Here is a 6086-nt window from a genome sequence, read left to right as displayed (position 1 = left end):
TTTGTGAATGCTTTGGTGAAATGATGGAACATGATCTTTTCTTTTAGATATCAAACTACTTTCCTTTGTTGATGCACTTCTGTATTCTTGGGAGACAATTTGATCTGAAGGAAGAATTTGGTCTATGTCATTTGTCAAATGAGGACTTCATACATTTGGTACTATTATCGTGTATGCATAATTTTATTTACATTTAATTAATGGCAAACTATCTTTTCATGAATTATATGTGAGATTTATTGTGAGATTTAATGTCATAATTGAGGTTTTGACTTTGATATATAACTCATTAGACATGGGATATATTTTATAAATTCCTTTTGTTAGTGCCTAAATCTACCTCAGGTTGAGAAAGGCAGGTCTAGGGTAACATCAAACCACGCCTAACCTGGTAGCTAGCCCTACTAGGTCGGGAGAGGGCTCTCTCCTTGTTAAACTCAAAGAAAATTTATCAAGTAAGGCTTGAGATGACTGATATAAATACCAATTTTAGGCTAGGTATGCTTGCTAACAGGAATTTGTTTGATTTTAATGGTTGGTTACTGGATCAGATGGGGAAGGCACAGATTTGCAGAGGTTTCTGTGGGGCGAGGTAGGCAAGTGTTTTAGCACTTTGAAATGAGTGTAATGGTGAGTCTAAAGACTGGTGAGGAGCTGGAGAGGGCATGCAAGTGTCATGAGTCCTCTTCAGACAATAGAAAACATGTAAAACTAAGTAAACCCCAAGGCAGAGCACTGACACATCAATGGATTCTACCTTTTACACTTGATTCATTTAGTTATGCAGAATAAGAGAGATGATGGCACACATAAAAATAAAACAATGCTAATTCACATTACCACAAAAATCCCACAAAATGCTGCAAAACTCTGGTTTATTTCCTTGCCAAACTGCAGAAGTGATTTACAAAGTAGCTCAATGCATCCACAAGAGTCCAACCTTTACAAATGACTAAGAAAGCACAAGATATAGGCATCAAACCACCTATGATAACCATTAGGGGTCGAATCCATGAGTCAAGGAGCTATTTCAACAAGATCTAAACTAGGAACTGAAAATTAGGCTGTGGAACAACTTGCCTCTAAAACTATGGAAACTGATTCATTCAACTCAAAAACACCTAAAACTGATGTATCTACCTCCTTAAGTCATTTTTCATCATTTTTACATCATAGTACATCAATTTACATCATATTACATTATGAATTTGACCATGAGAGAATAAAAAGTCAAACTGGTAGAAAACTAGGCGAAAATATGAGTTTTTTTAGCAAAATTGGCAAAATTTTCCTTGATGTGCAGTTCCTTTTCCAAGCTAAGTTTGAAGGCCTTCCCCTTAACCAAATTAGCTCCAAGATGGCTTGTTGGAAAGATATATATGTCTAATTTTTAGGACAAGTGGAATTTTTGGATTTGGTGTTCATTTTCCCCTTCAAAAATTAGTTCACCCAAGGCTGCTTCCTATGGGTCCAAAAAGTGGCAGAGAGGGCATTTTTGAGGTGTTTTTTGCCCTTTAGGTGACCCAGATCTGCTCCAAAATTCATGAAATTTTCTGGGTTTTCATATTTTTTCATGAGGAATCAAAAAATGTAAGCCATTCATCAAAATTCCCAACCAGCTCAATGCGCAGCGCCACTGAGAGGAAATTTCCTGTTTTTTGCAATTAAAATTTGTGAAATGACAAAAATTTCTCCAAACTGCTTCAAAATTGGCAAGAGTCAAGCTTATCAATTGCTTTGCTGAGCCAAGGAAGCTTCAGCCAAGATTCTAAGTTTATCTTGCTCCTTTTTGGCTTTTAAGGCTCTCCCTAACTTAGCTTTTAGGCTTCTTATCCTTGTCTTGCAGATTTTGTTCCGGGCCAAATAGTGATAGGCCATGTGGCACAACATGTTGTTCTCCTTATTAGCCTTATCAAGAAGCTTCTCAAGGTAGATATTCACTCTTTCCAACCATGATTCTCGGTCAGCCTCTATTTCTTGCCCCAGTGAAGTCAGGTTGATTTTCCTTCTTTTTACCACTTGCTAGTTTTCCCTTATGGTTTACAGCTCCATAATTGTTTGTTTTTCCTCCAATTGCTTGTTCTGTTACTCAAAGTAATTAATGATCCATTTATCCCTCTCAAGGTCAAGTGATAAGGCTTGGATCTCAGCTTCTTTCTCCTTGATGATCACATCCTTGAGCCTTGAGCTTTGGGAGCCCAAATCAATGTCCTCTTCCTCAACCAAAATAAAATCCCTATCTTGGCCTTCAGAAGGCCCTTCATCATGCAATGGTTGCTTTCCTCTATCCTGTACCTGTTCTGCTGAAGAAGAAAGCAAAGCCCCTTTCACCCCAGGTGAAGATAGCATTTTCCTGGCGTCTGGTGAAGAGAACGAGACCCCTCCCACCCCTGGTGGAGATAATACTCATTTGGCAGCTGCAAAAAGTCTTCTTGTGCCCTTTTCATAAGTTATAAATACATGAATGTGAGCCACTTCAGTTCTGCTTTCGTGCTCTCTTTGTTGCTTGGAAGGTCCACCTTCCTCTTGAGGTTTTGCAAAAGTTTGAGGCCCCTTGAAAATCTCATGGGCAATGAAGGTTTCCCATGGCACTCACAACTGAGTGAGCTGATGCACAACAAATATCTTGATGACAACAAAGTGATAAATGCTATTAAGTTGTTGTGGGTATGGTTTTCTCTTTGTAGGTACAGTCATCCTCTCTATGTTTTTGCAAATGAAGTATGGAATACTCATCATTATAACCCTGGTAAAATGCATAAGCAATCTAATATGATAAGCATAGAGTTTGGAGAACCTTCCCTCACATGTGAAGTATTTAATGATGAGTTTCATTAGTGGAACATACCGGTCCTCCAAAAACTTAAAAGGAAACACCCTGCCTAATTGACTATGATATTTGGCTTTAATGTAGGGTTCATAGTTCTATTTGCTGATATTCTGTCTTTTGTTCCATCTTTCCCCCACATCTGGCATCCTAGTTGCTTCTGCAATAATGGCTGGTGAAAGAGTGAAATTGATGCCAACAAGCTGTACCATATTGTCCTCCATGTTGATGACAAATTGCCTAGCTAATTCATGATGATACTTAACCCTCTCAACTATCTCACAAAACTCAAAGCAAGATTGGTATCTGAAACAAGTGGTGGAAAGAGGACAAGCAAGAAGTTCAGCAATGCTAATAGGCTCCTCTCTGATTATTTTCCCACCCTTGTGAGGTCTCCTAGGCTGTACATTCCTTTCTCTTGAACTATCACTTTGTGTTTCTTCTTCATAGCTTGAGTCACTGTTTCTTGCCATAGTGCTTGTCTTAGGAAAATGATGAGATGAAGATATGGTGAAAAATGGTAATGAAGGAGGACAATGATGATGAGTATGAAAAGATTTTACTCTTGGGAAATGGAATTAGGGAATGAGGGTATTAGTTATGGGAAACTAGGGTTTAGTGAGGGATTTAGAGTTTTATGAGGGAATTAGTTGCTTTAGGGGAGTGGGGTATGGGAAAATGGGATAAATGGAGTGATTTAGGGTAATGAAAGGGTGAAAAGGGTTTAATGATGCTTTTAGTGATGGTGAAGTGAAAATTGCACAATATAACGGAAAACAATGAAGAGAAACTAGGGTTTCATTTTCCACATGCAAAATTTATGAAGAACACAAGAGTGAACTCAAATTCAGTTTAGGATGATGTTAACTTACTTGTAGAATGAAAATGTAGCAATTTTGAGGGTTATGGTAAGGTTTGGAACAATTTAGGAAGATCTGGACTGATGCATAGCGCACTGGGCCCAATGAGTAGCGCCCGTTCAAAATAACACTGCAGGATTTCCTTTGATGCGCAGCGCTTGCCTGATGCGCAGCACATTGCCTCTGATGCGCAGCGCCAGGCAAGTTTGCTTGGAAAACAGGGATTTTTGTCTCCTTGGCTCCAAATCACGATTTTTGACTCTCCAAAGGATTTTTGCTCAATGAAATGATAAATAGGACCCTTTTCACTTTAAATATGAATGACTTTAAATTTTTACTCATTCTCAAACCCACTTTTCTAATGTCAAAGTCACTTTTGGTCTTGAACTCTGTTTTTCCATTGAAATTGACTTTTCTTAATCATTTGGTAAACTGATGCATTGATGTTTGTGTTTTTGTTTGCAGTGGCTAGAGTTGGCAAGGTGAGCAAGGGCAACAACTTTGAACTTATTACATATAGAAAAATTGAAATTACATAAAATTTTTGTACATTGAAAATAAAAACTCTGTTTTACCTCAAAACAGAGTTTTGAGGTAAAAATCATTTATTGAGCATACCTTTAGTAAAATTTTGATCTGATGAACTTATTAGACCTCCTCATGTGCCTGCTGACCTTTTATTGAGTTTTTCATGACCATGGTGGCAAACCCTAGACCTAAGGAGACCTAAAACCCTAAAAATGGCTTTTGCAAATGTAATGGCAAAAAATGACTGTAAATGACCTGAACATGTGAAAATAGGCCAGCAGGTAAAGACCATGAGGGAAATTTGATAATGAACCACCACCATCAGTTGATCCATGACCTAATGGAATGCAGCTGATCGGATGGGACACCTAAAATGCATGCAAAAAGAGAGATTTGATCACTGATGGAGGGATGAAGATACCGACACTAACACCTTTGACTAACTATTTAGTCAAAGGAATTATCTTTTACGTTATCATCTCCATTTAATTGTGTTCAATCTTTATTATCACATGTTAAAAGGATACCTTTGTATATCACATACCATGCAAGAACACCTTGGTTTATATTAGAATAAGTTAAGTTAGAGAAATTGCATCATAGAATAAGTCTCTTAGATTATCATTATTCTATTGCAAAACACTCATGAACCACCCACTCTCATCCTAAAACCCACAATGGGAAACTGGTCCCATTATCCCCAGTCGGAGCCACCACTTTAAAAGGAAAAGGAGTTGTCTTAAGTTCTGGACCGGGTGGTTATCCCCCATGTTTCGGTAGTGGAATTATGAACCCGCAACATTTTGGCACTAGGAGGGACTTCAGCTGTGAATGGCATATAAACTTGTTAATAGGCCAAAATGTACCGCTAACAACTAAGGGGTCTCCCCGGTGTGAAGTCCCAATTAGACCTCACATCATTTGGGATAGGAGCCCCATTCGGTATGTGGGCCCGACTGCCACCATGAATGTTTTTTGCTCTTGGTTATCAAATGAGAAGGTCCCAAAGTGGGGCGGGAATGAAGTGCTCAGGTAGCGAAAGAAAATCAGACCAAGATTGACAAATTGCGGAAATAGGATTAAACAAATCACAATAAAGATAAGAAGAGATGAACGATGAGGGTGATTAGTTAGCTAAAACCCCATCGGACATAATAAACAAGAACATGTCAGAGGTTAATTGCGAAGTAGTTCACAATAGGTCACCGACATGGCAAGGAACAAGTAAACACAGATTCTAAAGCGAAACATACATGCAACCACTATGTATCAATACATAACATATCGTGTATATGAAATTACTCATAGAGATATGGTGAGGTTCTAGATAGCTAATTATACCACCATGACTCAGCATGGGAATCAGTGCAAAGGGAAAAAGAAACAACTTATTTATATTGCTGCAACTTCAAATACATATCATGCAACTCGTCAATACCTAGTAGTGGAACTTGAACTGTTCATACCATTGCCCGGTGTCGACCCTACTGCAAACCCACTCTCTCGGCTACCAAGAGCTAAGTGGCCTTCAATGCTCAAGCACCAATCCTCTATCTCTATTGGCCTCAACTCAAGTGCTAAAAGTACTCCTAAGTGAGGGATGAGGGCACATTTATAGAGGTCAGGTGACCATTCACCTATCGTGACCTTTGGCCTATGCTCGTGCCCTTTCAGCCACCTCCATGCCTCTTGAGCTTGCTCACTACTCTCTCATGCCTACTGCCTAGTACAGGCTTAATTTCTCTCAACTTAACTTCTGGCATCATAGGAGAACATTTACATTATGTTAAAAAGAAGAAGAAGATGTAGAGGGTTCTTATAGACCCTAGAATTCTTGTCACCAAGGCGGTTGCCAAAATACAAGACCAATT

Source organism: Pinus tabuliformis, chromosome 5_2 (genome assembly GCF_031772625.1).
Source record: "Pinus tabuliformis cultivar Carrire ecotype Pingquan chromosome 5_2, CPIR1, whole genome shotgun sequence".
Classification (NCBI taxonomy): domain Eukaryota; kingdom Viridiplantae; phylum Streptophyta; class Pinopsida; order Pinales; family Pinaceae; genus Pinus; species Pinus tabuliformis.
The sequence above is the reverse complement of the archived record's forward strand: the minus strand, read 5'-3'. Positions refer to the sequence as shown.